Source organism: Falco naumanni, chromosome 1 (genome assembly GCF_017639655.2).
Source record: "Falco naumanni isolate bFalNau1 chromosome 1, bFalNau1.pat, whole genome shotgun sequence".
In the NCBI taxonomy this organism is placed as follows: Eukaryota; Metazoa; Chordata; class Aves; order Falconiformes; family Falconidae; genus Falco; species Falco naumanni.
In genome coordinates, this window is record NC_054054.1 from 104076454 (window position 1) to 104103723 (window position 27270).

Sequence of the window (27270 nt, forward strand, 5' to 3'; positions counted from 1 at the left end):
ACCCCAACCAAAACCCAAACCCAACATGTGAGGCGAAGCAGGGCTACTGGATCTAAAAAAGTTCAGGGTATCCCAGTCACAGATAGAACAGCAGCCACTGGGGGTGACGTTTGGCAGCTTGGTTTAACGCTTTGGATAGAGCCTACAGAGCTGCTCATCTATCTTTGTGCTGGCTGGAAGGAAGAGGGCCCAGGCAAGCAGCAGGCCAGGGCTAGTAAGAGGTAACAAGGGTGAACTGTTTGAAAAATGAATGCTAAATAAAGATATGAAAAGCTTCTTCCTGTATGTAATCTTACTGCCAGAGTTAATAGGGCAGAGTAAGCCCACTGAGTGTCTGCTCTTTAGCTGGCAGACCATGCACCAGGATGCTCCATCTGTTCACAGAATGAAGAAGCACTCTATGCTGGAGCCAGAAATGCCCCTCAGATTCAGATCTGATGGAACTTCAGCAAGACCTTAGGGTCACTGCGAGAAGCTGCTGATCATGCCCCAACAGACACCTTCACTCTTGCGCAAAACACATGCGCAGCCAGCCGGTGGAGCTGTTACATTTATTTAAAAAAAAAAAAAAAAAAGGTATAGCTGCATTTACTGATTGAAAACAGCCCACGTGGCAGTTCAGTTCTAGCTTCCCTTCACTTGCAGTCTACAAGCACCTTCTCACCCCACTAAAGATAAATAGAAATATTGCCATTGGTTTCAGAATAAAGCTCTGCAGAGTTAGCAAAAGGATGCTGGTAGAACCATAGGTCTCTCATGGCAATTTGTTTTGATAACCATCATATACTTAGTGACAGATATGACAGCTCTTCCTCAAACTACACGAAGTTTTCACAAAAGAATGCAGAAAGGTCAGAGTAAAGTTTACTGTTTGTTATGGACTTTTGTTTTGGGTTGGTTTGTTTTTTTTTTAAACTCCACGTACAATGAGAAGCTACTTAGCAAAGCCAATTGCAAGCTGTAGAGTACATGCATTTAACTTCAAAAAGCACAGCTAGTATTGCAGGGCTCCTAATTCATTTGTGGGAAGTCATGGTGAGGATGCAACTATCTTTTACAGGTGACGATGATACCTTACCCTCAGTAGCCACAAGCATTCCAGACTTCTAAATCCATCACCGCTGCCCAGCAGTATGATTCTCTTAGCATTAAGTATTGACATCAATGTAATTTTGATACAAAGAGAATAGCACTACTTACACAGCAAGCAAATTATTGATCTTTCTTAAGAAAATCCCACAAGTGTAATAAATGACATTTAATTAGATGAGTAGAGAGAAGGCAAAAGTAGTAGTCTACACTGAGAGAAGAGAGCAGAGAATTCCTACCTGGGACAGGGAACAAGAGAACAGTACAAGGACAGTTGCTAGTTTTTTGCTATTCCGAAGGAAAAGAAGAGCAGGCAGTTGCCTGGCCATTTTACTGAATTGCAGAAGAAAAAGGTCAGTGAAGTGAAGCTGCCTGGCAGACCACAGGTCTAGACCCCGTGCTGAGTTTAGGTGTGGTTCCACGGTTAGCAGTACGTGCCTGCACTTCTCATGTTAGGTAAATTGGTAGAGAAATAGAAAGGGAAGGCGTAGTTTACCCTGAACACTAAGGCAGCAACTACCCTCTTTTGCTATACAAGAAGCAAGAATGCTTCTCACAGGCACAATAGAAAAATTTACAGAATGCATGCTGTGGGAGCTAATTATGGGTTTGCTAGAATATGCATGTGCTCTAAATAAAATATCAAGTGATATAAATAAACCTGCCCCAATTTATTCTGCTCTGTCAGGAAAAGCACAGCAGTTTATATAGCTTCACAAGGGCTTTCTTCTGCATGACACTGAACTTCAGCCCTTAGCTGTTTTACTCCTGACAGCTACAGGACAAGAGTGTTCTGCAGACAGGTATCAATCACATTAGGTGTTTCCCCACACATCTGTCCCTGTTAAAGTCCTAAGATTGCTTCTGAGCTTATACTCTTTTGCAGTTCTTTGCTTTTAAATGGACCATTATGAGCCAAACATGCAGGCTCTAACTTTAAAAATCCCTTCAATTCTTTGGTTTCCACACAATAGGATTTATAAAAACACTGTAACATAGATTTGCATGGGGTTTTTTAGTTGGGTCTCTCGCTAGGTGAAGGTCAATGCACATTAAGTAACAGCAGGTGCAAACATCAACATGCTCCATTGCTCCATTTACCTTTGTACAAAAGCTTATGCCATTGTGCTCCCCATACAACACAAGCAGGACTCACCGCTCCTACACGTGTTCTAAATCAAGTCTGATGAGCACCTGCTGAGAGCCACAAGCTACTGATGTTTCACATCAGCTCCCTTTTAAGTCCCCACTTGTAAGCAGGTGACAAAGCAAGGCTAAACCAACTCTTGCAGGTCCCCCTCTGGCACAGCCGCCACGCACCACCCTTTCAGTGATTTCCCTCATAGTGCTGCCTCCTTCTTTGGCCCCATAGGGCACTTGCTTGGGAATGTCTGGAAGTGGCTGTCTCTTACAGCGCCAGGAAAGCAGGGTGCTGCCAGGGTGAAGGCAGATGGGTGCTAATACATCCTCCCTTGCAGAAAGCTGCCTTGGCCCTTTCCCCAAGACTGAAGGCATTTTGGCTTAATGGTTCACTACCACCAAGATCCTTTAGTATTTTTCAAACAAACGTTGTTTTAGGGTTCTAAAACATCAATCATTGTTTTGGTTTTTATGATGACTGAAAACATCTAGGCGGAACCGCGCACACACACACACACAGAGTACACACTGTCCTCTTTCCCTGATGGTTGTGCCTTCTTTGGCACACTTGAGCTTCCAGTGAAGTCTAGACCATCTGATGTGATGTTCTTCTAGCACTGTGCACCATCTACCACTTAGGACCAACAGGCTTCTACCCACACAGAGGGAAGCTTAGGCATCTCTTCTTAAACATGCTGGGGCAGTATGGTAGCTTTCGTTCACTTTCACACACGCTGCAACTTCACAAAGCACATTCCAAAGTGGCTGTTGTGGCAGGAGGAGGGGAAAGGAGCAGACTTAAGATTAAACTGACTTGGCTCTTTCTTAATAGAAATAGCTGTCAGGGTCCACTTATGATTTATGAGCATTGTCAGTTTTACAATATGAAGGATTAAAGCCCATCAGATCAATAATATATGGACACAGAAATGCCACTGAAAATGGGTCAGTGTTTGTAGGACTAATACTACATCTGATAGAAAGAACATCACTTTCAAGCTAATATATTATTTTTCTGTAACTCCACCTGGTTGTTTTGGACAACACGGTCCCAGTTCTCAAAGACCTGCATAAATGTCATTTACAGGGAGAAGTGGCTGTTTTGATTCACTTCGCACTGTCATCTGTACTTCTCCAACACAGAAATGTGATGGTGGGGAAGGTAAAAACAGACCCTAACCTCATCTAAACTGCAAGCTTCAGATTGGAAAAATAAGAAAAAGGTTTTTAAATCGTTAAGAAGACAATTTGTTGCACAGTGCCCATGCAGTTTTACATACTGATGAATGACTAGATGAAGGCAAAAGCAAATCCTGTAAGATGCCAGGCAAAATGCCACAGATCTGACCATCTACTAGAACAGGGGTGATGCAGCCAGGGCTTTTTAACCAGTTTTGAACACTGCGAAATGTCAGAACATTCTTGACAGAAGTAGTCACATCCTGAGCTTGCTTGATATTTTTGATGTTACAGGGTCCTGTTCTTCTCTTCAGTAATCCAGCTGGCCTCAGCAGAATGCCACTAACAGCAAATTTGGCCCTCTGTGTTTAACAGCAGGTTCTACATTCCTCCTCTTGTGCCCAGCCCTAAGGGAAGTAACTGGCATTTTTGTTAAGCATCTTTTGATCCTATTATTTAACTCCCACAGCTACAGCTTTACAAAATTGCAGTTTACCTGTGTTCCCCAGCCTTCCAACACAGGAGCATATGACAGTGTTTCATCTGATGTTTGCTGCCAAATGGTATCTTTTTTAACTGTGGCTTTTGAGGGACTGATGAAGCCAAAGTTATTTGACATTGGCTGACATGAAAGTGAGCTTCCCAATGTAATCAGAGGAGTGTCCACCTATACTATAAAGTTCAGAAGCAGAAGCATTCCGATACACATTGTCTGTGTCAGAACCGGGATTCTCAAGGTATCTCCAAATCTTTTGAATTCAAGTTCAGCTTGTGAAACATCCCGAGCATGATGGAAGAACAGAGTTGTTCATATTTCTTTTTACATTAGTACTGAGGTAAGAAAAATGCAGCAGGACTTAGTCACTTTGCCTCTCAGTGTTTAAAGGGAAGCAATTTGCTGAGTAAGAATATGTAAGCTTTCTATAGTCTCTTTTCAGAGTGGAATCAAAATGCAGGGAAAACAACACAAGTGAATTAGAGGGATGAATACCATTCTGAACTTTTTTTTAAATCTAGACAAAAACTTACCAAAAAAAAAATAAAATCAGTTCTCCCTTCACTGAAATATAGGGAAGTGGTGATCTCTCTACAATTATCCTACACTACTCCTACATCCCACATGGAAACATGCATCTCTAGTTGTCCCCAACAATTTAAGGAACTCATTTCAAAATAAGCTGAGATCTGTAGGAAGTCTTTGTCTGTGCTGCCAAATTCTTTGAGTTTTCTGAAAGAACTGCTCAGCTGTCTGTGCCACTGGGACAGGCTTGCTAACCTTAACTCATCTGGAAAGAAAACCTGTTAATGAATCAGAATGGAAGTGGCTCAACGTGTGCAATACTGAGCAGTGCTCCACCTACAAGTCTTGGCACGGCACTGTCAGCGCAACTGCCAAACCAATGAGACAACAGGAGTGTCCGGGCTATGCCTAGGGCAGCAGTGGCTGAAGAACCCGCATGCAGGGCATAGCGCTGTGTACCACCATGCTGAACCCAGCTCTGTGTGTTCCACAAGGCTGGTGGCCACACACCCAACCCCTCTGCCCATGCACAGCGGTGTGCTCCTGCATCCCACGGGCACTTCCACCTCCAGTCCAGAGCAAGTGCACTGTTAGATGTGTAACGAGACACCAGGCTGCCTCGTGTCCCCACACCCCCAGAGGAACAGTCTCCATGCTGCTACTCTTCCTGCAAGCAGTTGTGCAGGTTGCCTAGCTCCAAAGCACATGAGGAACAAATAACTCTGGCCAACTTCATCCTTACATCCCAGTACCAGAGAGGAAAAGAAAGCTACAAGATTTGACATCTCTGCTCAAAGATTCATGCAGAGTAACTCCTGCTTATAGTAAATCAGCTTTGCACGGCTCTTGTGCGCTCAGGCTAGGCAAGTATTACATTTGCATGAAGTACATCTATCTCCAAAGCGGATCATTGCCCTTCACATCACAGTTATCACTTGCTGTGCTGACAATAGCTTGAATATTTCTTCTAGACTGTGATGTCCCCTCACTTTGTTCAGCTCTCCTGCTAAATAAATTGCAAAGAGAAGGACCTCTTGCTTTGATTTCTCTGCAGATATGAGGCTGAACTGTTTTCATTATTGTCACTACATTATAGAGCCCCATAAAGTGACTGCCATGCCTTAAAGCACAGAGAGAAATTCTGTACTGACTTTACTACCCAAATAAATTCCTTACAGCCGTTATTCATTCTAGCTAAATCAAACTTAGGGTAGAAAACACCCACCCAGACGGCCATCTGGGCTCAGTTTCTAGGAGTATGCCAGACCTGCAGCCAGACTTACTGATGCTGTGCTGTCAAAGAGACAAGACAGCAAGGGCTGTAAGGCAACCCAGAGTCCAACCCAAAACACCTCCTAGCCAGATGTATAAGGCTTCTGTTTCTGTGACCAAATCGCCCAAGGCAAATGCCACACTAACAGCACATTACTACTCGTGCAGCAAAATGGTACATTCAGCCTGTGGGAGCTGTTGAAGACCTTGTACTCCAACCCGAAAAGCCACACATGCACCATTACTGCACAGCACAAGCCTTTTTCACGTTAGCTTAAGAAATCCTGCTATCCTTGGAATCGATGTTACCAATGATTTTCATAGACACTGATGCCAAGTGTTTTGAAGATGTCACGTTCCCCCCTCGCCCCCAATTCAGTTGGAAGGGTATTTTATTTCTTTGCACTACTGTCCCCAAATATCTGAACCAAGAGCTGCAGTCTGCATTATATAAATGCAAAAGGTGCCTGGTGTTCATCAGCACTGACTCAAGTTAGCTTTTAGTGGAGATTTAGGTGAAAGCTCACCATCAGCTAGAATGCCTGCCGCCCAGCTGAGTCCTCTTCTGAGCACAAGTCTGAGCTACAAGGCTCGTTTCTAAAGCCACTGAGAGGATTTTATCCAGGGTCTATTAGCCATTGTAGCAGCAGGAGGTACGTTACAATGGAACAACTCACAAGAAAATAGCTTAGATTTACAGCACAACTGAACAAAGTGGGAAATTAAGTAGCCCCAAGCGTAGCCTGAGTAAGCTCCTTGTAACAGGTAGCAAGGCTGAGCAAAAACTAAGCAGGAGAGTCTCCTGGAAGCTGTGTGTTTCTCATTTTCCTAGAGATTTAATATCTATTTAATACTAAGGATTGTATATTTTATCCAAACTTTTACCATAATCCTATGGGTATACAACAAATGCTTTGACTTATTATATACAGGGATAGAAACATAAATCCATTTGCAACTAATATTGTACAGACACCGAAAATTACGTGCCAATTCTTTACCAAAATACAGGGGTGCATGCTGCTGTTTGCATCTTTACTACTGTGAAATATTACTAATGTCTAGAACATACATGGAAAAATCAACACGTGTGTGGATCACAGTCCTGCACTGTCATGATGATGCAATGCTAAATGCTTATATTGTGTTGAAAATTCAGCAAAGCGAGAGGTCTAGTATACATACTTACAGAGCAAAAAACAACAGGGGAAGAAGGGGCAGGGGGAAGACGTCCACAAGCTTTACCAAAACAGTCAAAATAAAATAAATTTTAAAAAAAGGAAAGATATGAAGTGTGTACAGCACTGTGCACTAAAGATTGCATTACATGGATGAGCAAATACAGCGAAATAGTCCCAAGAGCTCTTTACCCTTCCTGTAGGGCAATCCACATCCTTGACGAGGTGCAGACCAGACGTAGCTCCCATGCATACATCTGCAAGCAAGAAAGCAGCTGGGAGACACAATCTTTGTCCTGCACAGGAGCTACCTGCATTGTAACGCCATTTGCAAGGTAAAGAGTGGTGGGGAGCTACTGCTCCTGGCCGGTATGGATAGGGGAAGCTTAGGCATGTTGAGTTCCTTTTCCACCCCCCAGAGCTCACTGGTAACTCCTGAACTAGTTCAGATCTGGAAATAGCCTGCACTGGCAAGAGAGCCAGCAGTGCTTACCTCAATTTACAGCAAAGGACTCGGGATGATAAAGCCACAGCACTAACCCTTCTCTGCCTCCAGGGCAGCAGGACTGGCACCTTTTACCTCAGGCTGGACATCCTAACACAGCTCTGCAAGATGTCTGAGGAACCTCCCTGCCCATAATATCCCCAACAGCATCTCCGACAACAATTTATAGGACAAAGGGAAAAAAGTATTCCATGTTTGTCTGTTATATATCATAATTGGCTTGTCCATTGGGGGGAGAAATCAAAATGATATTCTGTTGCCATGCTTCCCTTCCCCATGTCTTCAATTTCCACATATGTTCACAGATCTCAAGTCACAGAATGACTGCAATAGATTGAAACCCAGAGGCTTTTTGAGCTAGTCCCAAAGCATTAGTTTTGCTCATGTCCAAGGTATAAGGCTAAAAAACCCCAAACCCAACAAAACTCCCCACCACAATTTAAGTGAAGAAAAATCAGCACTACTTCCCTACTTGCTAGTATTGCACGGTAATTTACTAGATTGCTGCACAGTGTCAGGCCAAGATCTCAGAGAGCCTGGACACTTCTTTTAGGTCAGAGGTGACGGGGTGTATTAGCTTTGTTAAGATTTTTCTTATCCAAGAACTGGAGTATACCTGTCTGGAAAGGAAGGACGATAGTTTCATCAGACCATTTTGTTCACCTCTGACTGATCAGAGAGCAGTAGGAGTCCAGCACCCCCTTAAAGCCTACCTCTAAGTGACTTTAGCCATGCAAGCTTGAAAGTGACATCCTATACTGAGAATGCATGAAGAGTTGAGCACTTCTATTTTTTTCTTATTCAGAATCACGTACTGGAACAGTTTTCCAGTCATAACCAAAGATATCAATCAATAGCCAATTAATTTATGCATTTAATTCAAGGATTTGATCTGGAGATGGCAGGAAAACATATATATTCTGCCTCAATTTCCAGAGAAAAGCCATTCCAATACCTTAGCACATAAACAACAGTTTAAGATCACTTAGAAAACAAGTTTTTCTACGGTATAACATCCAAGTTTTTGGGGCTGCAGCTCTAAAAAACACCCACCAGGACAAAGCAGACTGACTAAAATCCAGGTTCTGACTAGACCGGGTACATATACCCACAGTGCCTCACTGCAAAGAGATAATCCCTTGACTGCTTGGTGTAGGGAAAAGCATGGACCGAATGTCTCTCTATAAAAAGGAAGCCTGGAAACCAGGCACAAACTTGCTCTGTCTTTTTCTCAGATGAGACACCCCCCACGGGGCCAGGGAAACCAGTCAATAACACATGGTGTTTGTTCACTCAAAATCAATGTCCTGCCATCAGTGATGAAGGCATCCTCCATAGGAAGCTACAACTTCAAAGCAACTAATGGCACGAGTGGCAACCACAGTAAGTGCATGTGAGACTGTCAAAGAGGTCACATAAAGGTCCTCCAATGCTCCACTTCGTACAACAGCAAATCTTTGGAGAGACACAAGTTGAGGGATGATGTAGTATTGCACCTGCTTTAGTTCACAGATTTTTTTCCCCAGTGTCTTTGCATTTCTAAAGCCAAGTTCTATAAGTGAGCAGATTTTACTGTTCCTATTACGTTTTGATTTGCATACAAACCATTACAAACAAAACCATTACAAGCTATTTACATACATAATATATGAAATTCCTCCATTGCATCTTCATGACCTTGACTCTTATCCGCCCTGCTCCTCTTACATAATTTGAATTTGTAAAGCCCTATTTTTCATGCTCCAACTATTTTGCCCTGCCTAATCCTAAAGTATTTATTTTCATTAAGGCATCTGGGGTCCCAACATGTAGCTGACACATGCTTTTGAGACAAATTTACCCAAGGCAAAACTGAAAATTCTGATTGCACATCACATAGCATCTCATCTGTAGTGCCAGGTACATAACAAAATTAAATATAATGGAGACATTTCTTTTCCAAGTCTGTGTTCTGAAACTCATTGCACTCACTGCTGCAGTTCCAAGCCCTGTGCAAGGCAGCACGCAAAACGTACACAGTTTTTCCTCCTGAAATAGGCACGGTTGTATTAAGAGTAAATGAAAGTAAACCCGAGATGAACATCCTTAGCTGGACACAGGAGCAATGCCTCTGCATATCGGTAATAAGACTAGTTGTTAGAAGAACACTGGTTTCTAATATGGTTGTATTTATGAAAATACTGCAAATGCTGCTTAAATGTGTTGACTCCTTAAAGGCAACTAAGGGCTTTATGATTACAGTTTAAATTGGTAATATATTGCATATAACCTTCTGGGAAATATTCAAGAACAGAAATTTAATTGAAGCGCTATGTCTTCTTACTGTATGTTCCTTGTGCCTTCCAATAGAAAAGCTTCAGTTCTAAGAAAAGCTGGGGTGCTGTAGTGTGAAACCCTGCGATGTCGCTGATGTTACTGTCCAGTAGAAAAGGGTCTTCCAGTGCACATTGCAGCTACACCAACTACACTGAAAGGCAGTCTAATTCATTGTGAAATAAAATGGTTTTTTACGTCATCAGGGTGGCAAAAGATTTAACAGGCATTAAGGAAAACCAGTAGATCTATACAGGCAAAAATAAACTCCTCCTGAGATAACCAGAATAGTGTCTAGGTGAGGCTGCCATAGTTCTCCTTTTCATTAGGGCAAAATTAATCTGTTTTACAGAAGAGCTGAGCAAGTCTGTCCACCCCTCAGTGCCACCTCACAGATGGAAGTGTTCTGGTGAAAATTCCAGCCTTTTGTTTGGATCCTATCACTTGCACCTCTTCTTACAAGCTTGCATTTTCTTCATTAGCTGCTCCAGCAGTGACTTTAGGAAGAACATCCACATCTGTCACTAAAGCATAACCATCGCTTGGAGAAGCCACACTTTGGGTGGAGTTACAGAACGAACTGTATTCCCACGCCACCCTGTAACGATCTGTAGCGATACAAACACTTGTTACACACGTAGAGCTCCAGCTTCACAAGACTAGTGAAGAATATTGCAGCTTGATGTGTAGAGAAGTCCCAGATAGCCTTTAGCACAAGTCCCCTGTGTCACTGTTGGGATTGTTTCACTGTAAACATGATACACCCAACTGTCTCCTGCCTTGCCTCCACCAATTATGATCCACAGGGATGCCAAAATGAAAAGCAACAGTAAGCAGACAAAAAGCAGAAAGCCCTTCTCACGTCAGTCTCATCTCATTCTAATGCTTTGTTGGAAGCACATACAACCTCCTCATCACAAGGAGGACAGAGGCCTTGGTCAGGACTTAGCGGGTAATTGCTCCTTAGAAGTGGTTCACAGTACAGTAATGCTCAGTCCATAGAAGTCTGAAATGCCTGTGTGTCACGACATTTAGCCAGTCAGATGAATGATATAATTAATGGTGTGATCCTATTAGGCATTAAGGACTAAGTTATAAACGAATACAACAGGAGGGAGTTAATTTCTGTAGCAAAAAAAAAATAATCACTTCAAATTGCAATTCTAGACATAATGCAGGCATTCTCAAATGCTCAGTATTGCTCTTGATGGCAAAGTATTTACATATGGCAGATGAGAAGCAGCTGGGAGGGAACGACTTGGCTGCTCACAGGCTTTGCAGATCAGGACACTGGTACAAAACAAGGCAACTTCACTGTCTTACCAAAACCTGGCTGCAGTCAGACCTCCCAAGCAAGAAATTCCCACTGAAAGGTATTGCTGGAGTCAGTGGAATGCATTTTGAAAACTATGCAAAAATAAAAGCACATCAGCTCCTACTGCTCTGCAGGCTATTGTCCCATTGCAGTCTCTTCAGTCCTGCAACCTCCAGGAGTTCTTGTACAAGGAAACACAGCAGTAGCTGAGCACAGCATCCCTATGAAAATACTTACTGTTTAGGTATTTCCTCCTTCAGGTCTTCAAGTGCTTTCACATATAAGCATTGAGACTCATTTTATGTATGCCAAACAACAGATCTTTGTTTTCTGGCCAAGTCACACACTCAGTTCCCTGTCACCCAGTACAATTTGGGTATCCTCCTCTTGCTGAAATGCCAGGCATATATATGGACACAGGATGAAAACCACGGAAACATTTCACCTGGAAGCATGGAGAACACCTAGACACAGAACTTCCTTTTCATAATTTGGAGCAGCCCAACTCCAAAGAGAGAACCCCTTCTACAGGACTGCTGTTAAGAGCTTGAGTAAATCAGCCTCAGACACATCCTATCCAGGATGCAAACACATTTCTGACAAAAGCTCTCAAAACCACATTGTTTAATACCAGAAAACAAAGCTTTATTGAAGTCTTTTCCCATTGGTCTCTCCCCATGAGACTTTATCCTGGGTCCCAGGGCATTTCCTATTAGAAGAGCATTTAAGCACTGCAAAATCACCAAGAAAACACAGCAAGAACTCCTTGAACCACATCTTTCAGATGTTTAAAACAACCTAGTATAGCATGGAATCAAATATTCACTATGCCCTGAAAGGATACATAGGGTCACTTTGGGTCACTTTAAAACATCAATAGTACAGTCTCTGTCATTTAAATAATTACTTCATTTCTCTTGCTACTATCTGGAAAAGAAAGCCTTCAGCAATGATGAACTTAAGCTTTGCACTTTACCAGTCAGGACTTTAATTCTCTTGTTTTCTCGCTCAGTCAGACGTTACCTTGCTGCTCTGCACATCACAGCCAAGGTTTATGCCAGAGGTCACTGCATTTCTAATCAGCATTTCAAAATCTCTGTGAATTGAAAACACTACAGAAAGTGTCAGGGCTTTTTTTTTTTTTTTTTTTTTTTTAAGATTAACTGTTGTTCTGTTTCTTTAATAGGTTTAGTTCTCACTAGTGCCCAATTCTTACTGATTTGTTAAGTCTAATTAGTCAGTATTCAAATGTGCCACGCATTAATTTGGACACTGCTCAAATCCCACACAGATTTCATATGAAAATGGATTATTTGAATTTTAAACATACTCTGTTCAACCAATTCTGACACATTGAGCTAGCTTACAAGTCATTAAAACCATAAAATGCCAGTTGACCTGACAACCTGCAATGGTAGGGAGTGAACAAAGCTATTTCCTTTATTAACCATTGCTCAGAAGCAAGAGCTACATGCGCACTCTGATTCTGTATCCTTTGATTTCTCCGAGATTTGAGCGAAGTCCAGATGCTAGGCTGCTTTAGTCTCTGCACAAAACTGTTGGCCATTCCAACACAGAAGCAGAGTCTTGAGATTCCCCAGTGCCGGAGAGCACTCCAGCCTTCTCGGGCTACAGCCACAGAATACAAATCATCCTGCCTGCTTCACCTTCTTAATATAATAATTAAAGTAATTTTAACTAATGGGCTTCGAATACATCTTCTAGGGTAGTCTAGACAACTCATGGAGACTACTCCTTCGCATTATCTTCAGAGCAAGGAGGTATCCTATATATTTCTGTGCCAATTTGTATTGGAAGAAAGGCGCAGGCTGATCAGAGCTCAGCATAGGCAGTTAAAGCCAAACCTACACCCCCGCTCCTTCGCTCACTGATGCTAGCTGCTGTTAAGTTGCCCAAGATTTTGTCTCTGCTAGGATTTCTACATTTTGAACATTAAAACTCTCCTTTCTGAGGTGAAGGCATACACCAGCCTTTCAAGGTTCACCCATTGCCTCTGGCACATAAATCCGTGGACATTAGCTTGTCTAGACTAGGAATGTACAGGGTGGTAGCTAGACTATTGGCGTTAGCATAGGAAAAGAAAAGTGCATTGTAACACATGCATTAAAGTATGCTCTACCTCTGCTAATGCATTTTAGTGATCTAGCACAGACACTGCCTCTTTGAGGCAGTCTAGACAAGGCCACAGAGGCACTTTGGAATCTGGGCTGAGCACTTGACGCTTGTTTCTCAGAATTGCAATAGCTTTATCTTAATTCTGCATGATAGCACATTCTAAACACAGCAACCCGTGAAATAAATGTTATAGGGTTCATATCAGGGTTTGCTTGACTCCTTTGGCAACACTTCCTCCTCCAGATAAGTACAGAAATTATAGATGAAAAGCAAATCCACCCAAACCAGGATAAGAACGATTAGTAAAATTACCTTTAAGGTGAAAAAAACACAGGACTTCTGAGATCTTGGTAAATATCAAGCCCATGATTCCACTACTGAAGCTTCCATAAGGCAGCAATAATCAGAAAGGCAAGTGTCCTCCAATTATGCAATAGTAAATGAAAGGGAAACTATTTCAGCTCTGATTTTCCTTGATTTTTTGATGATACTATGTGGAGAGACAACCTCAAAGACAAGTAGGGCTGTTTTGGCTGCCACAGTCATTAGGCATAAGTAACTTGGTAGATCTTTTCAAAATGAAGGTGGGACCAGGTAGAGAAGGTGGCGTGGCACGTCATCAACAAAATGTTGTTTCACAACACTGCCCTGGCAACAGGATCAGTACCATGTATCAGCATGACATGAAAACTGATTAACTTCTTTAGGTCCTATGTACCCAGAGACAAGCAAATAAAGGATTTCTTTTTTACTTCAATAGCAGAATTAGACATACATACGAATTTGTGGGGTGGGAGAGAGAAATTTCAGGGTGGGAAAACAGACCTTAGCTTTGGGTTAAACAAGTTGATAGGTTTGTCCAGGTGCACAGAAATAAAGCCTTTGGCTTTTAACCAAAAAGCATCTCTCTAGCCCACATGGAGTGTCTTCCTTCGCCTTTGTAATATGTTAGCCTTAAAAAAAAATAATAAAAATCCCCGATATTTTTTCCACTTCAAACTTTACATTTCTTGGGTAAAAGTCAGGTTTTCAACTGGAAGGCTTAAAGCAAAATGCTTTGGTATTTTAAAAGTCCTGTCCTTTTTCCTTTTGTCATTTTTAGCTGAAATTATTTGCAAACTGCTTCACTCTTTCCTCAGTAAATTTGAAAGACAGCATAGCTGGGTCAGGTGTTTAGCATTGAGCACAGCAATGGTGTTTCTTATTGCAAGTCTCCCCTGGGATTAAGGGAAATAAAGCTGTCAAGGAATACCTGGCATCACCACTCTAACCTAGGAGCCCCTTGCAATTCCTGTTTCGGTCTGTCTTAAATCTTCTGGTCAGCACAACAGGATTAAGCAGTCGTACGTAAGAAGAATAACAGAGAATGGCTAAAGCTCCCCGTGTTTAAACACATCTAATAATGTCTTCACTGTTTGGGCTTTTTCCACAACAGCTGTCCTTCCAGCATAGTCTTTGTCTGGATATAATTAAGCTTTTAAGTGGCAAAGGAGAAACTGAAGAGCTCTGTCTGATCACTGCTGTGGAGATTAAACAAAAATTGTGTAGCAGGCAACTGCATTTTCTTTACTCAGATACCAGCTGTGAACACTTCACTGACGAGGAAGAGCCCAACTTCTGCATGCGAGGAAAGAAGACACTCTCTCAGGGGTTGGGGGATGGGGTTCGGGTTTCTCCCCCTCCCCCCAAGAACTGGACAGTGACAAGACAGCAGAGACATTGCTTTGTTGTGCTGCTCTCCCCTAACTCAGAGCAGCTTTGCACTGCGGCACTGACCCAGCAGATGGCTACTCAAGGGAGTGAATCACCGAGTTACTGTGCCTCCTGGAGCACCGTGCTCACTCCTCTGTGTGCTACTGAGGCACAACCCATAGCTCTCCGCTCAGCGCTACTCCGAGCTGCTCCAGGGTCAGTTTCCCTGCACTGGGGCTGGCCGAGCCCCGCAGCAGCTCTCACAGGGCTGTGCTTGTCTCGGTGGCTGGAAAGATGGTGGTAACACACCAGTGCTTCGGCTCCTGCATCCAGGCTGCCTCTCCAACCTCCCCCCCACACCAGTAGGCTGGGGGTGGGCAAGGTCTTGGGAGGGGGCACAGCCAGGACAGCTGAGCCAAAGCGACCAATGGGATATTCCATACCATATAGTGTCTGCCCAGATATAAAAGCTAAGAGAAAGGAGGAGGAAGAGGGGCATTCGTTATTTATGACATTTGCCTTCTGGAGCAACTGCTATGTGTATTGAAGGCTTGTTTCCCAGGAAGTGGCTGAATATTGCCTGCTGCTGGGAAGTAGAGAATAACAGCTTCTGTTCTTCCTTCATTTCCACGCATGCAACTTTTGCTATTGCTTCATTAAACTGCCTTTATCTTGACCCACAAGTTTTTTTTCCATCTTATTTTAATTCCCCATCAACTGTAGGAAAATACAAGTCTTTCTGGGTAGAACAAAAGAGACCTGTGAAACTCATCGGGAGGCTATGAAATGATTTAATAATTTCTCCTGCAAAGCAAGAGGATACCAACCTTCATGATACCAGCATTTTGGCATTTGCCATGCCCCTGGTATGCCGGCCAGTTTGGGCCGAAATCACCTCTTAGCTTGCCCAACAGCTGAATGGGAAAAGGTCTGCAGCCTTGTAGGGGCACCCTTATGCACAGGAGGCAACAGTCACTTACAACTAGTCAAGCAGCTTCTACAGCTCGTTGGATGGGCACCTCGTTAGTGATGGTCTGACCCAGACATTCCCGCTGCTGCTGCTCGATTGCTGTGGTGCCAACTTACCTGTGGCCTCGGAGCGACTCATCAGAATCTTAATCACAAGGCAGATCTTAAAAAATACTGATTTTTCCCTTCACCCTCTGCATACTGATGAAGAATTTAGGAATGCCAATATCATTAGCAGAATGAAAAAAATCTTTTCCTTCAGAACAATCACAGCAGGAACCCTCTATGCCTCCCTATGAGAAGAATTGCTTTTATGTTATACTTAATGACTGAGCAGCCACACAAGCAACGCACAGGCAAGAGTCATCTGTTGAGATAACAAGCACCACTCTCCACACATTTAGATTCTCCACATCTCAGACACTCACGAGCTTTCATACTGCTCCCCAGCACTGCAGAGGGCCTGCCTCTCAAAGCAGTCCCCATCCCAACCCTCATGTGGTGAGCCTGTGGGAAGCAAAGACAGAAGGTGAATTTGACTATCGCTCACTCAGATAAATCAGTGCCAAAATGAGTCTAGATTTCTAAAGTGCTTTCCTCATCTTCACCAAAACCTACTTTGCCAGCAACACTTGCCAAGGCTTCAAATCTTAACCAAAAATTAATGAATAAAAATTATGAAGTCAGAAAAAATAGAAACCAAAGAAATTTTAAAAAGCACAAAGCTGTTCTACCACACAGGTGGATGAGGCCGCATGTATAAGCAAACGCTTTGCTGTCCGAATGGAAAAATGATGGGGTAATGTGATATGATTTGCAATAGAAGGTCAAGTTTCTAGTACCCTTGCCATTCATAGGTCAAAATCATCGAAACTCACTAAAGCAAAAAGGAAAGAGATGCACCTATGCTACTAGAGAATGAAAGATGAAGGCAAAAAAATAGTGGTGAGGAGGCCTTTGACATTACTCAGCAGAGAAAGGCTTTCTCCATGGATTTAAATTAAAACTGTACAAGGAGAGCACTTTGCTGGTTAGACAAGACGGATGGCTGTCATTAGCATGAATAAGCTTGTCTGACACATTTTGTCTGCAGCCCTTCAGTGTAACAGGGAAGGCAGAACCTTGCCAGATTGTTGTGGCTAAAAAAAAAAAAATAAAATAAAATCACCAGTATAATGGTGAAATGAAGTCACTGAAAAACTAATTTTTATTTTTAATCCATTTACCATGCTGCTATTAAAAAGATTCAAACCCAGCACATATTTTCTTTTTAGAAACAGGAAAAAAGGTTCTTTTTGCCTGACAAGCCTGACAATGTATTTGGCTTGCATGGCAAGCTTTTGGTAGCCATGGGGCTACAGGGGTGGCTTCTGTGAGGAGCTCATGCCCAACAGAGCCGATGCCAGCCGGCTCCTACGGACCCGCCGCCGGCCGAGGCCGAGGCCAGCAGCGATGGCGGCAGCGCCTCAGGGTAACGGATTTAAGAAGGGGGAAAAAAACCTGTGCAACTGCAGCCAGAGAGGAGCGAGATGGGAGAGCAGCAGCCCCGCAGCCCCCAGGCCAGGGCAGGGGGGCTCCAGACCCCGGAGCAGACATTCCCCCCAGCCCATGGGCAGCCCCCGGCCAGGCAGGCTGTGTCCCCGGCCCACGGAGCCCACGGGGGAGCAGACCCCCCTGCAGCCCGGGGAGGGCCCCACGCCGGGGCAGGGTAAGAGTGTGAGGAGGAAGAAGCGGCAGAGACAGCACACGATGAACCGACCGTAACCCCCATTCCCTGTCCCTCTGCGCTGCTGGTGGGGAGGGATTAGAGAAATCGGGAGTGAAGTTGAGCCCATGAAGAAGGGAGGGGTGGGGGGATGGTGTTTTTAAGATTTGGGTTTCTTTCTCATTATTCTACTCTGATTTGAATGGTAATAAATTAAACTAATTTCCCCCAGTCAAGTCTGTTTTGCCCATGAGGGTAATTGCTGAGTGATCTCCCCATCCTTATCTCCACCCACGGGCCATTTGTTATATTTTCTCTCCCCTACCTGGCTGAAGAGGGCACTGACACCATGGCTGTGGTGGGCACTTGGCCTCTAGCCAGGGTCAACCCACCACACTTAAAACTGAAATAAGGCCGATGCAATCGCGACCCATGCCTCTATTGCTGCCTGTGCCCTCTGCCGCCAGAATTACTCAAATCTCTGGCCACAGGTTAGCAATTTCATCCTAGTAAAGTAGAAGGTACGACTCTGGATGATGAGACTGGACCTGGCAACTGAAGAATACCTTATGAAATGCAACTCTAAATTACATTTTCCAACACAGCAAAATATTCATTCCGACCTCTGGTTTTGGAGGCAGATGGATTAGGATTCTGAGGCACGAACAGATCTGGCAGTCAGGGGTATGCAAGTACCTGCAAAGCAGCAACGGACAGTTTGTGGGCTGGTTTGTTTGGGGATGGGAGGGAGTAGCAAGAGGAAAGGAGTGGGTTGTATGTTTTCTCCACACATTTAAGTAGCAGTTAAGCACTAGTTAAGCACTGTGAACTTGCTCAGTCAGCAGTTGGTAACTGGTACCAGCTACAGGTGGTTTGTCTCCTCCTAAGCCTGCTGCACAAGCATGTCCATTTTGGAGTACAGACTGCCTCAGGTGGCTGGCAGGGAACAACAGACGTTGCTGACTGGTGACAGGGGTACTTAAAACTAGAATTTACCACTAGAACTAGGACTTATGGAAGGTCAAACCAAATCCATCAACACTGGAAAACAGTTTAAAGTGAGAAACAAACTTCAGCTGCAGTTGGAGTAGCAGAAAACAGCATATTTGCAAAACAGCTCTATATTCAGCATGGCATTTTATCCAATAAATCTGATGCCAATAAAGGGCATCTGATGTCTCCCATCCATTTTGCCTCCATACTGAACTGCAGAGCCGGCAAAAGCAGGGCTAGTTTTGAGTGCATGCCTGACAAGATAAATAAGGCTTCCCTGCACTTTCTGTGACCTTCTCAGCCTTTGGACTCCACCATGGCTGCTGTCTGAGCGTGCCAGCTACTGCCAGTGGCTGAACAGTCAGGGACTAGAAGGATTTGCACTCTCAAGGTAGTTGCTTCTCTCTTCTGTAAGAAAAGCAGCTTTATTTCACAACCTTAGCACAGGCACGCCTTTGTCTAGCAATCCAGACTGGATCCAACGCTGTATCCTACATGTGACGATACATCATTCCATCGCCAAAAGCACCCCAAACCCCTCAGGTGTTATTAATCACGAATGAAGCACTAAACTTTGTGTTCTCAGTTGTTAAACACTTCAGGCAGATACAGTATCGCACTAGAGCTGAGAGCGTATTTAACGTGTACCAGGCCACATCTTTCCCCTGTTTGCAAGGCAAGATGCGTGATAGAGGCATACAACACAGACTGGTTTTGTTTGCTGGCTGACAGCGATATAATGTGAGTTTTCATCAGTGAGGTGCAATCCTGGAAGTGCAGCCTTTCCCACAGAGAAGCAGAGGCAGCCTCAGATAAGCACATGTCAGAAGGGAACAGGAGGTATTTCCATCTAACTTTGTCCTTTAAATGTGTTTGAAGAAGATGTAAATACTCCGTGCTCTGGAGAAGGGGAAAGCGGCCCTCCCTCCTATGACTAGATGGGCTATTTCACTAGTCAGCAGGCAGCTCTCCAAAGCGCACTGGTACATCTCGAGCTTTCAGCCTGCTTCCCACTGTGCCTTCTGCTTCATTTATATTTGATTCTGTTCCCTTCAGGACAGCACTCTGTCTTACTCCCACTGAAAGCAACCTGCATGTGACGAGCACAAGAGCTTGGTAAATGCCTAAGTCGAACAGTGCAGGCCAACAAGTACCATCTGCTGGGGAGCACGAAGCACCCAGAGAGAGGAGCTTGGCTGGAGGAGTGCTCTGACGTTCAACACCAAAGTCTCATGCAAACCCCTGAGGCTCACAACCGCACATTCATAGGATGGCAGAAGTTTAGCAGTAATGGGAGAAGAGCTCGGGAGTATCTAGATGTTCCGGCACACTGGAAGTCATAAAGATCAAAGAAAATACTTGCTATGCACGAGAGGAAGCGTTGCTTTGCCCAGCTCTTCTGTGAAGCTGAAGTCAATTGTCACTGTTAGCACAACAAATTAACAGCAACTCTAGATTGTTAATTCTTCTAAAGGTCTCAAATTTTCCAAAGTTCATACGGAAAAACGTATCACCCTCCAAACCCATCCAGAGGGTTTGCAGTTAGAGATCCTTTAAAGGTAGTTTTCCAGAGAGCTCAATAGCCTGTATGTCACATCGCTGAAGATACCTGGCACGTATCTAGGGTCATGGAAAAGGCATCTTCGTAACACTGATGCCAAACACCACTGCTGTGCTCTTGGTAACGTAACTCCTACATCCTTCTGCGAAAACAGAGGGAGCAGATAGCAGAAGGCTTGTAAAGAGCAAAACAGGGCAGACCTACAAGCTACTCGAGCCCCGATGCTTAATGGAAGAACACCTGCAGTAGATAGTTGTTAGATAATACAGCCCTAGAAAAGGGTGCGTTTCTTCTCCAAACCACAGTTAGAGGGGCAGACATATTTTGAAACGCTCTCTCTCCTAAATTGCTATTATTATTAACTGTATTAAAATGACACAAGTGTGCCTGGACAGGCAGCATTCAAGCCACTTATGCATGGAAGGATTCCTTCTATGCAATCAGCATGAGCCGGAGATACAGTAAGCTCATGACACAATAAACGTTGTATCTGACAGGTATGAATTTCTTCTTGATTAGAGCAGAAAAGCAGGTACAGACACCTAACAGCGCACATTCCACAAAGCAGAAAGTCTCTTGTTAACTATTTACATACCTGGTGGTGCAGGGGGTAAGGTATTAAGTCTCGGGCTGATGGTTCTAGATACACCAGGGGTTTGACCATCTGGTTTTAACCCTTTTTATTCTACCGAAAGAAAAAGACCACTCCAACAGTCAATACCATTTGTCTCTACGCAGGGCCTCAGCAACATTAACTATGTGGAATTCAGCTTCACACGTGTCCAGATTTGCATGTTTGCTTCCAATCCTGACCTGAAATAAAATGAAGGCTTCTTAATGCCAAAAAAGCAGCTTCAACCCAAAGCAGCCACTTTGCTACTAACTAGGGTACTAGACAGAAAATCCTGGTTTAAACTCATGCTGTTTCTCTTCTTGACCATAGATTTGACCCTAGATCCACTCTAGGCAGGGGTAGAGACCAGCTTTCACCCGTGAGTTAATCTCAGAAACTTAAAAACAAAATTAAAGAAAAAAGTTTTGGTTAAATCCAAAAGACAAATCCACACAAATGATGTGCTGAACTGTGCTCTAGAATGCCAGCCCTCCTCTTCCTGAGCAGAGCTTTTTAATATAATTGAAGAGTCCTGAAATCTGATTTTGGGGGTTGTTAGGTGGGTTTTTTTTGGGTTTTTGGTTTTTTTAAATTACTTGGATGCTGTCCAGGAAATAACATTTAAAGCTGATGTCAGACAATGAAATTGTTTGGACTGCTTCAGAAGCAGCCTCATGGAGTGGCATCCAACATTTTATCAGTAAGCAGTAACGGGTAACACAAAAGAGCCCAGGACAGCAATCAGTTCTCTGCCATGTGATGTCATTTCCCTGGCGAACAAAACCTTGATTTAACAAAGCATTGCAATTGGTTCAATCCTGAAGCAGCACCATTGACCTGCGGCATAAAGAGAAGCTGCTGCAGAGAGAAAAAGTCAACTAAAGATCGAGGAAGCTGCCCTGCAATCTTTCAGAGAGATTGCATGATGACAACCAGGTTAAATCAAGAGATTAATCTAATTCTCCTTTGCACTGAGATTGTCAGTGCAATCTGTGCAAATTTGTGCAACTGTCAGTGCAAAAAAAACCCAACAAAAGCTTATACACGACACAGAACAGTCTCTCCACTTTTTAACCCAAGTCTGTAATGCAAATTTAATTTTTTTTTTTCTCTTTTGAGTGATCAGTCTAACATTAGAGGAAGACTGCAAAAGTAACTGTTCCATTTTTTAATTCACATTATCACCCTTTCTCTATCCTGAGGCACCAACTTGGGTTAGACATCCTTCAGTGCCAGGTACGGGCTGGTCTCCTACAAACAAGACAGTGCTACTGCTCTGCTTCCCAAAATAGCTCATACTTCACCAATAGACAGGCCATCAGTTATCATCCCGCATGCTGGGGATCACTGCAAGACATTCCAGCTCCCTTCACCAGCCAGAGGTTTGACGGCAGCAGTGAATTTTTAGCAACTAATAGAGAGAGAGTTGGATAAACAACGCACTCTGGAGAGCACTTTCACTGCAGCCGTAACTCTTCACCCACACAGCGGTTAGGATGCGCCCAGGCTCCGCTCAGACTACGCAGTGCCGTTCTCCTCCAGGTTGTTACAAATTCACGGAGTTCAAAGACAAGCCTGACAAGTAAGGAGCAGCCTGCGCATTGACAGCTCAATCAGAAGATGCTTTGCACGGTGCGAACTCAGTAAGATAGGTACCAGCGCCCTTCACCCCGACAGAATTAATACGCCAACACAGCCTTCAGGCAGGTAAGGATGCCCAACTCATTTCAAGAGCCATCAGCCTAACAGAAGGCACACATGCATTGCCCTGTTGTTGAAACTGATGCAAATGTGACCAGTAGGGAGCTGTCAAATCTCCAATATTTAATTTATGGCACTATGATAAGAGTCAAAATTAAGCTGGATCCAGGGCAAAGCAATTAAAAACGTGACTGGGGAACGGTCCTACTTGCATTCGCCTCAGGCGCCTTTATCTGCTACAGAAACACGTTAGTGCTGTCCCTGCAGGATTCAGAGGACTAGCGACCCACCTCAGCAGCACACGATTAGAGACTTTGAAGTTGCAAAAGCTACATGAGTGCTAACGGGAATCTTTTCGTTCAGCCTGATGGCATTCACGGTGGGGATTACTGCTAGAAGCCCAAGTGGGATGAGCATCGGTGTAGTGACAGAGTTTGTAATGGAGTCTAATAGTTTTACATCACCTACCTGCTAGGAAAACAGCTCTACTACCCGTATTCACTGCCCGATAATAGCAGCAAGTTTCAAACTTTTTTTTTTTTTAATCTACACAATCATTAAAATTCACTTTTCAGCATTTACCTGAGAAAAGTTTTAGCAGAAGCTTGGGTTTGCTGCAACCAGCTAGCTTACAGAAAGCTTAAAGGTGGCAGTTAAGATTAAAGTGGCAACAAGGTGTAGCAATAGCGCTGCGGCCTCCTGTTAGGCACAGAGCGATCTTTCCGTTCAACATGCTGAACAATGTGTAGAATATTCGTGTAGGTTGTCTGTGGCAGAACCAAAAACGGAAATCCATTTCTGGTAATTCTGTCTGGAGAGGACCTGCCTCACATTAACCATAAGAGACTCCACAGCTGGAGTCCTTTCTACTAAAGCAGCGTATTAGACCCCTTTGCAAACTCTAGGTGGGTGTCATGCCTCTGAACAGGAAGCATCACCTTCCTCCAGTAGGTGAGAAAACACAATAAAATTGGTAGTTTGTCTTAAAAAAGCCTAGGAACCCTGGATTCTACTGGATTTCCCCAGGCAGCCACCAGCAGCAGCATCTTCCCTCCCGTTGTTAAACGACAGCATATCTAGAGCAGCATGCATCAGCTGGCACACGGGTGAATTATTGTGGAAAAGCTGGCTTCGAGTCCTTTTTCACGATGAAGCAGACAGCAACATAATCTCCAGTTATCTATTATTCTTCATTATTAGAGGGGGGGCAGGGGTGTGTGTGGGGAAAAAAAAAAAAAAAAAAAAAGAGAGCGAGCCTCGCAGTGATAGCTTACCTGGCGAGACATACACAGGGCTGGAGCAGCTGCCACACCACAGCTATTGCATCTTGTTCTCTTCAGCCTGCTCCACCAGCTAATCTCACGCAGCCAGCAGAAAGCAGTCCATATACCAGCCACTTCATCACGCTCCATGCTGGGAAAGCACAGACAAGCCACTCTGAGAGCTTCTCCAGCCTTCTGCCCAGTTGCACAGGGGACCCCGAGCTTACATAGCTGAGAAACGTCCTGTTTTCTTTTTATGTTATTCCATTCACTACGTGACTTTCCACAACCTTGCTGTCACTCATAAGCCAAAGCATTTTGATTTGTGCCTGCACTTCATTACAGAAAATTATGCTCAGAGCAAGTCTCTGGTAAATCACAAGGATATAAAAACCCAATAATTATCTCCATGGGAAGAGATTCCCAAACCACCACAACCAGCCCTTCAATTATTAGACGAGTACTTTGGGGAGGAAACAGTTCAACAAAGGCTGTACCATATGCAGCGTGCAATGCTTTCAGTTGTGTGCCATATTCTTATTTAGATAATTTCGCTTACAGCAGAAGTTAAACAAGATGTTACAGAAAATGGGCTTGTCAGCCAAACAAGGATTTTGGGCAATATCCTAATTCTTGAACACAACCTATTGACAACAATCAACACATGACAGGAATGCTCCCTAGCAGATGGGAGACTGGCAGGCTGTTTTGATAGCTGTAGTCCGAGGAAGATTACTGCTGAAAATTCTGACAGTCCTATAGCAGCACAGACAAAGTAAATACGCCAACTGTAAATATAATTAAAAGGACTAGAGTGATTTGTTATCAGGGGAGAGCTAGAAGGGTTTGAAAGGTATATGTGGAAGTATTTAGGGTAACACATCAGAGTTGTATGACAACATTAAAATAAGAATGATGAGTATCGGGAAAATAATAAATTTAATGCAAAATCCACAAAGCTGTTTACTAAAGCTACAGATACGCTTAAGTAAGATAATTAAAAGCTATAAGCAGACATGGCATTTAAAGAAAAAAAAGATTATAGGAAACAATCTGGCATTGGCAAAGAATATGTGATCCAATACAGTTTTCACGACTAAGCCTTACGGAGGACACGCTGCAGACCACAGATAAAACACGCACGCACGGCTGCTCTCTCTCCACACTTGGTTTCTCCATTTTTAGGGCTCTTGGTTCAGCACCGATACTGTTATTTCTCATACGATATTAGGGCTTCAAAGCTGTCAGCAGTAGGAGGCCTGGAGCAGCGTGCCCTTGAAGGGCAGGCAAGCCACGGCAGCGCAGGTATCGCTATGGCCGAGCGGGCAGCGCAGCGGTGATTTGACACCCGTTGCAGATGAATGGGTCAGCACCACAGGCGCTCACGGTGCTCTGCAAAACCAAAGGCGATGACAAGGCACATTCAGCCAGCCTGTAACTGACAACCCCCCGCCCCATGTAGATGACAAAAAGTGCTGTGCACAGAGATCACTCTTTTAGCTGACAAATGGCAAACTGGTTGTGTGCCCCTTCAAAGTGCACATTGATTTTCCTCTTTCATTGTACTACTCATTAAGTATTACTTTTCAACAAAGCATAAGCAAAACATAACTGAGAGCAACAGCAGTGTCCCACTCCAGGCCCCTCTCCCTAAAGGAAAGCTCCCTGAGACCCCAGCAAGCGATAGCCAAGAAAGCGTCCAGTTTAATGTGGGACAGAAACCAGTGGGGGCGTGGAGGTTATATGTGAACCAGTGCACTCTTTTTGCATAAACACCAGCAAGGTCACCTCCCAAACACGTGAGGGACAACTGCACATTTTATCTTCAGCTTTTGTATTCAAGATGAAGTAGTCACAGGCCAAACAACTCATTCAAAGCCTAGTTAACAAACAAAAACTTACCAACACCATCGCCAGCGTTCCCTTCTGGAGGCAGCAGTCTTCTCGTAGCTAGAGAGATACATAGCCTGAAGGATGCTTTGTTTTTCTTCCCTCCCAGGACTGTTCTTTGTTCCATAACACTTCTTACACTTTCTATCTCATACAGGTGGCTGAGAGCTGGAAACTGTTTGACTTGCTATTTCTCTACAGATACAGAAATCTGTCTTCAGGGGTTTTTTTGGTATATCTAAACCCAGCCTTGAGCATTGCAAGGCAGAACTGTTGCTGGAGACTCTAGTTAGTAATATCCTGAGCATGACAAACCAGAAATGCTTCCTAAACAAAGCAGCATTTGCTATATTACAGTATTTGTCACTTACAATAATCTATTTATTACTAAAGAAGACATACAAACAGAAAATAACTGAGAAACCTAGCTAAAAAACTGCGAGCTCTTACAAGACTTAGAAAACTACCTGCAGTTGAGCAGAGACTGAAATAAGTTTGCAGTAGTCTAAATTAAAATGAGAGAGAACACATGGTTGCTATTAAAGGAGTAATCAGCATAATTAAAGTCCCCTGTAACACTGAGAGCCTTTTTAAACTAGAAAATAAGGATGTCTGAGCACCATGTGCCTTCATAAAACATTAGAAAAGTTAATATTTGACAAGACTGTGTGTTTGATGAAATTTTAAAATAGGAGTAATGCAAGTGCAACATAAAGTGATTGATGAAGGTATGCTAAATATAGGCAAAGTACGTAGCCCAAGATATAGTTCACAAGCATGTAAAATATGTAAGTTATGTATTAAAAGCTACCCTTCTGGTTTCAGCAGTTTTCCTGCAGAGAGATCAATGCTGAATACCTGCTGCTCCTTCCCTACCCATTCAAAGAGACCAGGATTCTGAAACGGTTAGGGTGTGGATGTTAGTGACAGGAGTTTAACATCCCTCTTCTGGTTTCTGCTGTACAAATGTAATGTAACATTATTAATTTTCATGGGACTTTTTGGAGGTGCAATGTAATTAAATTCCATGTTTAACTGCATTGCCTAGCAGCACTCCGAATGACAGTTTTAAGGAGACGTATTGTAATGAATGCACTGCTACCCCTGAGCGTCTCTCAGTGGGAGCTTCTCAGTGACACGGAGAATTCAGAGGTGCCACTCCAGCAGTGCTAGGCCAGGAGTTAAACTGGACTTGATCACACAAGTGAGCAATTCCTACCCTGCAGTGAGACAGACAGACTCACACAGTGATGCTAAAATAACCACCCTTAGCTTGCCAGGAGCGCGGAGCTATTTCATTCCCTTCTAGCCAGTTCAGTGTCTTCTCTTTAAAAGCAGGTGGATGTATCTTTCCTTTGCCTCTTATCAATACAAGCCCTTCTGCCACAGAGCAGATCAAGACTCTTATTTTTTAAACCGGTGTGCTCAGTAAACACCCTTGGCTGGGTTTGTCAAGTCTCCCTGCACACGTGATTGTTTATTTTCAACAGACACACTCCAGCCACCTATGGAAATGAATCGTCATTCATATTTCATCTTCCCCTTTAAGTAATTCCCTTTCTACTTCAGGTCACTATATTTATTTTTAAAAGTAATCAACATGTGTCCTTTATTATGCATTTTATCCTGTAATACAGAAAATGGGCTTGTTGCCACTGAAGCTCTACAAAAATACCTCTAAAGCTGATTTTCACTGGATTAGATTTTTGAGAAGCAGGAGCCGCGCCTGGCCAATA

General features: G+C 43.6%; 1 long non-coding RNA gene across 1 annotated transcript; it reads left to right on the forward strand.

Moving 5' to 3' along the window:
- Positions 1–1119: 1119 nt before the first annotated feature.
- LOC121091313 lies at positions 1120–15266 on the forward strand. The gene is made up of 3 exons (XR_005828897.1): positions 1120–1131; positions 12058–12062; positions 15174–15266. It is a non-coding gene; the product is annotated as an uncharacterized LOC121091313 (long non-coding RNA).
- Positions 15267–27270: the final 12004 nt, after the last annotated feature.